The sequence below is a fragment of the Carcharhinus amblyrhynchos genome, unplaced genomic scaffold, assembly GCF_965287045.1.
Source record: "Carcharhinus amblyrhynchos unplaced genomic scaffold, sCarAmb.v2.hapA scaffold_45, whole genome shotgun sequence".
NCBI classification, from domain to species: domain Eukaryota; kingdom Metazoa; phylum Chordata; class Chondrichthyes; order Carcharhiniformes; family Carcharhinidae; genus Carcharhinus; species Carcharhinus amblyrhynchos.
The window spans coordinates 2307383-2317510 of record NW_027649786.1 but is presented as its reverse complement, the minus strand read 5'-3'; positions in this window follow the sequence as shown (position 1 = coordinate 2317510).

The window sequence follows — 10128 nt, the reverse complement described above, 5'->3', positions numbered from 1 at the left end:
CCGCCAGGACCCCTGATACCACCATGAAGGATACTAACATTGATACTACCACCCCTTTCCATCTCCCGAACCATTCGTCCAGCCACCCGGTCCAGTCGGTGTTTGCCCCTGAATGCTCTGCCAACTCGTCGGCTAGAGTTGACAAGCTCCTCAGAGCCCGGGTGATTGATCCGTCGGGAGCGGTATTGTTGGGGATGAAAGTACAGCATTGAGTCCCGATCATAACACAGACTCCCCCTTTCTCGGCCAGAATCATATCCAGAGCTAGTCGGTTCTCCCAGGCCATTCGGGACGTAGCATCTAACTGTTCCGCTATCCCTTTTATAGCATCCCGGGTATAGTTTATGAACCTCTGTTGGTTATAATATATGTAGTTTATCCAATCTATATTTTTGTTGATAGTGACCCACCAGAACAGAGATTCGAACCCTGCCGCTATTTGATTCCTGGCTTTATATTCATCCGGGACCCCTCTGGGTACCCCGATGGAATCCAGGCAAATCCTGTCATCAAACGACGAGGGGATACTGCGGCGCTTCCGGGTTGTCCGGGGGGTAACCTTTGTTCCCTTTCGTTCAAAGGCTAGGGTGAATGGTATGGCTAGTTGTACTATGGCACACGTCCCAGTCCATTTCCGGGGTAAGGTGGCTCGTAGTTCTGCACCCCCGCAGTACCACCAAAGGTCGGCCCGGGGGACCTGTATCTGGGAATAATTCCCACCATCCTTAGTAGTGTTTACTTGGATGACCTGCTGACACAGAGTCAGGCTCCCAACGTTCTGATCCCACTCTTTCCCCATCCTCTGTATGCAGGTTTGATGGACACCCGATGCCCCGGAAAAGGAGGGCGCCTGGGAATATCGGTTGTGCTGGACCGGTGGGAACGTTAAGCCCAGAGACTGACATGTGGGATCTTCCCAGGCGGTTCGGTGTTGGTACAGTTTCACCAAACACTCAATTCCACCTTCTTTTAATGTAGGGAGTGGAACCACCTGCGGACTCGGTCTACTACCCACGCACGCATAACAGTTGTCTTTTCCAAGACTCTGGACAGTATACCGAACCCACTCCAACCATGCGTTAATTTCCCTGAACCCTGTCTCTATCTCTACGGTCTCTCTTAAATCTTTTATCTGTATCACTTCAACCTTTTCGGAGTTTCCAGGAGTCAGGGCAGTTACACGGGGTATGGACGAGTTTGTGGCTGTTGCCTCTTGGAGGGTAATTCTTACACAGCACAGCCGCTCCTCCTGAACCCGTACTCCAAGTACCTGACCCTCTAGCCCAGTGTGCAGATTTTTCTTGACCACCCAGTTGGTTTGTTTTATGGTCAGATAAAGGGGGTTGCACTGATCTATTCCACAGTCCCTCGGGTAGATCGCTTTCGGCACCAATGTTATTCTTTCCCGTACCCCAAGAGCTTGATCCTCTCCCAATCCCGTCCCCAGAAATAGTAGCTCCATCGATTTTCCCTGATATTTCTTTTGTCTCGCCAGGCTGTTTTTAGGGTCATTTAGTTCCCCCGCTGTCCCACATGGTACCATCCGGCATAAATCTATCTCTAATACCTGTGTCTGGGTTGCTTTTTGTACAGTAAGACTGTATTGCTGACCAGCATTTTTCCCTTCCTCAGCGTACTACCTATCTACCGCGTCCCCTTTCCATCCCCCTCCCACCAAAGTTACAGTGTACACCAGCAAGAGTACAAGCCACATTTTTGAATTCTTGTGCCCTGACCAAAGTGTCCGTTCAGTTGTCTTCTGCTGGATTGCTTCTGTCCGGGGTTGAGAGGATGTTCTCGTCCGGTGCCGGTACGGGCCCCTTTGCTCGGGTGTAGTGAGTCCAGCCTCGTTCTGCTGTTCGGACAGCTGTTTCAGTTGTTAGTAACACCAGGAAAGGGCCGTCCCAGACCGGGTCTAGGGTCTTCGGTTTCCAGGTCTTGATGAGAACCCAGTGTCCGGGCTTGATCGAGTGAACCGCGAAAGCCAAGGGCGGTGTCTGGGCTATGAGTCCCTGTTGGCGCAAATGAGAGAGAGCAGATACCATTGCTTCAACATTTTTTTTACAAAGACATCCCTGGTTTCAAAAATAGGCAGCTCACCTCGAGGTCCCACAAAGGGAAGACCGAACATCATCTCATATGGGGAAATCCCTAAATCTCTACGTGGTTGCGTTCGTATTCGGAGTAGGGCAAGGGGCAAGCATTTTGTCCAGGGTAAGCCGGTTTCCACTGTCAATTTTGTGAGTTGTGTTTTGAGGGTCTGGTTCATTCTCTCTACTTTCCTGAGGAAGGGGGATGCCAAGGAGTGTGGAAGTCCCAGTCTATCCGCACGCATTACACCCTGCAGCACTGTCGAAGTAAAGTGGCTTCCCTGGTCGGAATCTACCGCTTGGGGGACCCCAAACCTCGGAACAATCTGTTCTAGTAGGATCTTGGATACCTGACTCGCGACCGCAGTGGCGGTGGGGAAGGCTTCTACCCATCCTGTTAAGTGGTCCACCATTACCAGGAGATATTTCAGTCGTCCGATCGGGGGAAGTTCAGTATAGTCAATCTGGATATACTCGAAGGGCCGGTATGCAGGGGCCCGGCCCCCTCCCCTAGTCTGTCGTAACCCCCTTTTGTTCACCTTCCGGCATATCAGGCAGTCCTGCGTGACCTGTTGGGCCACCGTATGGACCCCTGGGTGGGCATATTGCCGCAGGAAGGCATCGCACAACGCCTGGGTTCCCCAATGGCTCCCCTGGTGTAGCTGGGTCAGAACTTCCCTGGTTAGGGATCGGTTCAATAACTGACGTCCATCTGGTAGCAGCCACCTCCCTTCCTCTCCCTTTTCCCCTCCGATCATCCTGAGCTCTTCCTCCTCTTTTTCTGTGAACACTGGCACTTCTTGTATCTCCGATACCTGTGGTATCCACGCCAAACAGTCGACCAGGTCCCCCTCCATCCCTGCTATTCTAGCCTGTTCATCTGCTAAGCGATTCCCCGTGGCTTCTGGGCCAACCCCTTTTTGATGCCCTCTAATGTGGACTACTGCTATCTCCCGTGGTTTTAACAGATCTTCCAAAATCTTAACAACTAGTTCCTCATGTACCAACTCCTTGCCGCGGCTGTTAATCATGCCTCGCTCTTTCCAGATCTTTCCAAAGGTATGTACCACCCCATAAGCGTATTTTGAATCTGTGTATATAGTCCCTACTGATCCTTCCAGGCTGGTCAGGGCGCGGTGGAGGGCATACAACTCGCAAGTCTGTGCCGACCACGAAGGGGGCAACCGCCCCCGTTCCTCGACCTTCCATCCCTCTTCGTAAATTATGGCATACCCGTTATGCCTCTTGCCCTCCACCATCCTAGAGGACCCGTCAATGTACCACCTCTGTCCCGTGTGCAAGGGTTGATCTCGTAGATCCTCCCGCACCTTACTTTGTAATTCTACTATGTCCACACACAGATGTTCAAGGGTCCCCTCCGCCTCCCCTCCCAGGAATTCCGCTGGATTCTGACACGTACTAAGTTCTAGTTTCAGGTCATCTCGATCTAGTAATATCGCTTCATATTTCAAGATCCTCGAGTCTGTTAACCAGCGGCCCGCTTTTTGGTTTAAAATTGTCCTCACCTGGTGTGGGGTAACCACTGTGAGTGGCGCCCCAAAGGTCAGCTTTCTACTCTCCTCTACCAATTTTGCCGTAGCTGCTACCGCTTGGACACATTCGGGCCACCCTCGGGATACAGGATCCAGAATCTTTGACAGGAAGGCCACCGGTTTCCTGTGTCCTCCCCATTCCTGGGTCAGTACCCCGAAGGCTGTGCCCTGTTTTGCATTGGTGAACAATAAAAAAGTCTTATCATAATCCGGTAAACTCAGGACTGGGGCAGTCACTAGTTTTTGTTTCAGGCTGGTAATCAAATCTTCCCCCTCCCTATCCCACCAGATTTTATCCGGGGCCCCTTCAACCAGGCGTAAATACAGATCCTTCGTCGGGGGGCATAATTATCTATCCAGAGTCTGCAATATCCGAGTAGACCCAGAAATTTCCTGAGTTCTCGTTTCGTTCTAGGGAGTCCTAATCCTACAATTCCCCTGATTCTTTCAGGACTTATTTTACGCTGGCCACAGCTAATTAGATGCCCCAGATATCGAACTTCCCGTTCTGCATACTGTAACTTTTTCTGACTCACTCTTAGCCCCTGTTCCGCGAGAAAGTTAAGCAGGGCATTGGTCCCAGTTTGAACTAGCCGGTCGGAGGGCCCCGAAAGTAAAAGATCATCTACATACTGTATCAATTTTAAGTCTGGGGGTAAAACTAGGCTCTCTAGGACCTGTTCCAAAATTTGCCCGAATAGGTTCGGAGATTCCGTAAAGCCTTGTGGAAGAACCGTCCACCGGTATTGTTGTTTTCTTCCTGTGTCCGGGTCTTCCCATTCAAAGGCGAACAGGTCTCGGCTATCTGGGTCAAGGGGACATGCCCAGAAGGCATCCTTTAAGTCCACCACACTGAACCAGCTGTGGTCTGGCGGAATCCGCCCTAGGATGGTGTAGGGGTTAGGGACTACCGGGTGACGGACTTGTACAATTTTATTTATTTCTCTTAAGTCCTGGACCATCCTGTAGTTACCATCAGGTTTCCGGACAGGCAAAATGGGGGAATTATACTGGGACATACAGGGCTCTATCAACCCATCTGAAATTAACTCCCGTACCACCCCGCTAAGTCCCCGGCGCCCCTCCCAGGAGATCGGGTACTGTCGGACTTGTACCTCCGGGCTTCCTGCCTTTAGGGTAACTTTTATGGGGGTCACCGATAGTCTTCCACGATTACCCTTGGCCGTCCACACTTTGTTCCATTTGCTGTTCATCTAGGTAAGCCATAGAGATCAGCAATTCTTCATTCTCTCCCACACTAATTTGAATCCCAAATTTTACTATTAAGTCTCGGCCCATCAGTCCGTAAGATAGATGGGGCAGGTGAAGGAGTTCTGCCGTGACCCTCTCGCCCTCCCATTCAATTTCTAGAGGAGTAAAAAGCCGAGCCCGGAAAACCCCCCCTTTTACCCCTGAAATGTTAAGCGTACGAGTTTGGTAATTACTCCCTTTGGGATGAATGGGAATTGCAGACCTCCCAGCGCCTGTATCTACTAAAAACGTCACCTCCTCCCTTTTCTGGCCCACCCTCAAGTTTACCAGGGGTTCTTGGTAGGCCCTTATTTCGAGCGCCCCCCGGTCTCCCTAGTCTACCGAGTACTCCATCTCATAGATCCCCTCTCGCTCCTTCCTTAAGTCTGGGCATTCCCTTTAAAGTGTCCCAATCGGCCGCAATGGTAACACCCGGCCGGTCGCGGTCGTTCGTTTCCATAGGGTCGTCCACGGCCCCGGCCGCGGTTTTCCCTCCCTCCGTTATGCCAACCTCCTCTAGACCGTCCTCTACCTCCCGTTCGTCCTTCTTCTACCATTCCTGTGGATTTGCAAACTTCCCTTACAGCGGCTACCATCATCTTGGCTTTTTGTTTCTCCCTTACCGCGTCCCTCTGAACAAACACTTTCTGCGCTTCATGCAACAGATCCCCAATATCTTTCCCACTCCAGTCCTCAATTTTCTGCAGTTTCTTTTGTATGTCTGGCCAGGATTTGGTGACAAAGTGGACTTTCAACATTCCTCGCCCTATTTCCCCATCTGGATCGAGGCTGGAGTATTTCCGGACCGATTCCCTAAGTCTATCCAGGAACGCACTGGGTGACTCATCTTTACCTTGGGAAACCTCGAAAGCTTTACTTAGATTCTGTTGTTTGGGGACACAGGTCTGTATTCCCCTAATTATCAAATTCCGGAGATCGGACATATGAGTTCTCCCAATCTGGGTATTATGGTCCCAATCTGGGTCTTGGAGGGGATATTTCTCCTCACCCTGGACCCCCTGTTGGTGTTCGCGGTCCCAAATTTCCATAGCCTTCTTCCTGATCATACCCCTCTCATCATAATTAAATAATACTCTCATCATGGCCTCCAACTCCTGCCACGAATACAAGTTAGGACCCAGGAATTGGTCAAGTTGAGCTGCCACCGCCTCGGGGTCTTCTAATAAAGGTGGCAGCTCCTTCCTGAATTGCCTAATATCCCCGGTATTTAAAGGGACTATCACATATCCCGTATCTCCCCCCACAAAGGGGACCTCTCGAAGGGGTTTCATTTTAACCACTTCTTGGGGTTTTTTGTTCTCAACTTGCTGCCTGGCCTCTTTTTGTTCCCTAGTTTTACCTCTGGTACTAGGTCCCGAGGACTCTGACTCCGACAGTGAGGAAGTCTTAGATGCTGATGGCCCAGGGTCTTCCCTGGAAGGGCCGGAGGCGTCTCTTTGTCCATCTGTGGTGTCTCCCTCGGGTTTGTCGCGAGACCCGTCATAGGGTGGGGGCGAGTGGGGTCTAGGGGCCGGCGGGGGTGGCAAAACGTCCAATACTTCCCACGGACGGGACTGACCACGACGGGACTGACTACCCTGATGGGGGGACATGGCAAACACGTTTAACGGCGGAGAGGTATTCAGGGGACCGGATCCCTCCCAACAAGCTGCATATTTTATCTCTTCAGGGTTTGGCTTTGACCTTCCATTTACACACAAGTTTAACAGTTGACATACCCAATCTTCGTCCGAACCGTATTTTGGCCAGAACACGGTCGGTGGTCGGATTGGTTCCTTAGTCCAAATAAAACAACAATACTTAATCATTACTTTCCGATTGAGGCCCCGGGTTTTCTCAGAATCTTCCCAATTACTTAATTTCATTCCCAACGGACTATCCGGCGGTATGCCGTTTGACCCCTTTGCCTTACTTCTCCTTCCGTCCCTCGTCTTAGACGGTTTTCCTCCCATAATAGGTCACCTCGTCCTCTTGGGTTGCTTCCAAACCCTCAAACAGAACTGTCCTATTATGTGGTCAAACAAGGAAGAGACCACTCTCAACTTCTAACCGTAATTTTGTTCTTGGAGAGTAATTCTCTTACCTTGCCCCGTGCACGGAGTTGTCTGACCTTTATTCCTGTACGTCCCTTCGTCCGTTAAACCTAAACGCAATTTGAGCTGAAAAACCCGAGGCAGTGAATCAGACCCCGAGAGCAGCCAGTGGTTCTTACTTTATCTTTAATTTAAGCCCAATTAGAAGTTTTTCTTTGTCTCGCTCGTGGTCGGGTTCTGAACTCAGTAAGTCTGTGTAAATATACACGGTGACGCGTCTGGTTATTACTGAGATCAATTCCCTAGTCCAAACGAGAGGGCCGGGTATATAAGCGATCCCGGACGAGCCCCCAAATTGTTAGTTTTCTCACCGGCCGTATCCGCCAGATACCCGCTAGCGTGGCAGCCACCAGACAACTCTTGGTTTCGTTGACACCGTTAGGTTTCCACAGTCGAGTTCGGAGCGCCAGGGGCAAATTCCCCAGCCGGTAGCCCTCCCGATATATTCCCCTTTTTCTCCCGATTGTAGACTTAGACGACCACGGGCTGTCTCGTTCGATCACAGTTTATTATACAATCTTGCAAGATCGGGTGAGCTGGTGCGCACCAGCTCACCCGATCTTGCAAGATTGTATAATAAACTGTGATCGAACGAGACAGCCCGTGGTCGTCTAAGTCTACAATCGGGAGAAAAGGGGAATATATCGGGAGGGCTACCGGCTGGGGAATTTGCCCCTGGTGCTCCGAACTCGACCGGTGGAGACCTAACGGTGTCAACGAAACCGGGAGTGGTCTGGTGGCTGCCACGCTAGCGGGTATCTGGCGGATACGGCCGGTTACAAAACTAACAGTAGAAGATGGGGAGACAAGGTCCAGGTCCTGAAGGAACCAAATCTGTGATCTCAGAAACACATCGCAGAACTCGATAATCTGCTGCTCCCTCAGAGTGCCCTTCTTCTCTCTGTACACCTTCCACAGGGCCGGATCCTTGTTGTGGGGCTTCTAGGATGCTTTGCTCGTTAACGTACTTATAATCACCATTCCCCTCAAATAGCCAAAGTTACAGAGTAGTTCAAAATGATTTATTAAAGACTATAGCGATCGCAAACTTTTTAGATCATTAAGGCAAGACGACAGCTCAGTGACTATCGCTGATTGCTGTGCAGACACATGGATTTGGGCCGGCGTCTGTGGGAGTTTGCGCATTCTCCCCGTGCTTGCCTGGGTTTTCTGCGGGTGCTCCGGTTTCCTCCCACACCCCAAAGATGTGCTGTTAGGCTGGTTGGCAGGAATAAATTGTCCCTAAATCAGTTTTCCCTCAATCTGGATGGCCATAAAACATTAGATAAGGGTCATGGGTAGAGAGGTGGACTGGTGGTGTTGAGATGGCGGCGCGGGCTCATTGGGCCGAAGGGCCTGTTTCCCAGGCTGATTTTGTTCTTTGTTCTAAGGCGAGTCAGAGTTCAGAATTTAGAAGTACACAAGCAGTTACAGTTTCAAATTTGATTACAAGTAATTAACATAGACCAATCAATGTACAGGCATTATCTCTATCCACTCACAGTTATTGATTAAGGTTACATCATTCATAAGATAGATATTGAAACAAATCACAATCACATTCCGCTTGCTTGATTGTAATATCCAATCAGAGTTAAGTTTCGATTGTAGGTTATTGTTCCAACTATCTTTGGACACTCCGGCTGTGTCTGAATGTGAGAACACAAATCAATCCTCCCATTCCAAATATCTGCTTCAATGGCCTCTCCCAGACAAAGGCATCTTCCTCCCCTTCTGTTTATATGAAAGGCCTGTAACTCAAACACTCGGCCTTTGCCTGGCAATAGCAGCTTACTATCCTGATATGCATGTCTCTGCTGTTAAACTGTGTGCAGACTTTTTTGTGGTTTAACCCTTTCACTGGACACAGTTATTAATATGGCTGCTATTCACTTCTATAATTACTAGTATGGGTACTATTCCCCCTCAGTCCTCAACTCAGAGTGAATTCCAGGTCGAGCACCTCCTGCTCCCACCCCTCGATCCTGGTCTTCTGCCCTCTCATTGAACCCCTCACAGTCTCCTGACAGAAGATGTGAACCTTCTGTGAACGTCACCTCCGATCATCCGTCAAGGGTCAGCTGGACTTTGCTACGAGCTGTCAGCTAGGAATTCCTTCCCTGAGGGAGATGAGGGGAATTCCCCCACTGACGATGGACTCTAAATCCTCCCGTATGCCCTCCACTGAGTCCCAGTCTTCCTCCGTCATCTCACTGTCAGGGACCAACCCACCCCAGCTGGTTCTGCCTCTGTCACCATCCCACCCCCAGGATCAAGGGCAGTGGGCCTCTCCCCGGGCTGCTTTGGATATTCTGCGTCAGAGGGTGACGGTGGTTCAGGATCCCGCTCCACCTCAGGCACTGGGTCACACAGTGACTCAGGGAAAAGCTCCATCCCAAGAACCAGTGACTCCTGGCTTTAAAATCAGAGATGGAGAATGGGGGCCTTCCCCCCCATCACAAAAGAACAAAGAACAAAATCAGCCTGGGAAACAGGCCCTTCGGCCCAACGAGCCCGCACTGCCACCTCAACACCACCAGTCAACCTCTCTACCCACGACGCCGGTCTAATGTTTTATGGCCCTCCGTCCCTCCCAGTGACTCAGTGTGTGGGGCCTTTTCGTGCCCAACCAGTGACCCAGTGTCAAGAGCTTTCCCCTCCCGACCCAGTGTGTGGGGCCTTCCCCTCCCCCACCCAGTGAGCCAGTGTGTGGGGCCTTCCCCTCCCCCACCCAGTGACCCAGTGTGTGGGGCCTTCCCCTCCCCCACCCAGTGACCCAGTGTGTGGGGTCTTCCCCTCCCCCACCCAGTGACCCAGTGTGTGGGGCCTTCCCCTCCCCCACCCAGTGACCCAGTGTGTGGGGCCTTCCCCTCCCCCACCCAGTGACCCAGTGTGTGGGGCCTTCCCCTCCCCCACCCAGTGACCCAGTGTGTGGGGCCTTCCCCTCCCCCACCCAGTGACCCAGTGTGTGGGGCCTTCCCCTCCCCCACCCAGTGACCCAGTGTGTGGGGTCTTTTTAATCGATTCCTCGATCAGGTCGAGCAGGTCCTGGGGGATATCAGCCCGTGTCCGGGTGGGCTCAGCCTCATCGACCTCGCCCGTCCCAGCCTCCAGTGTGTC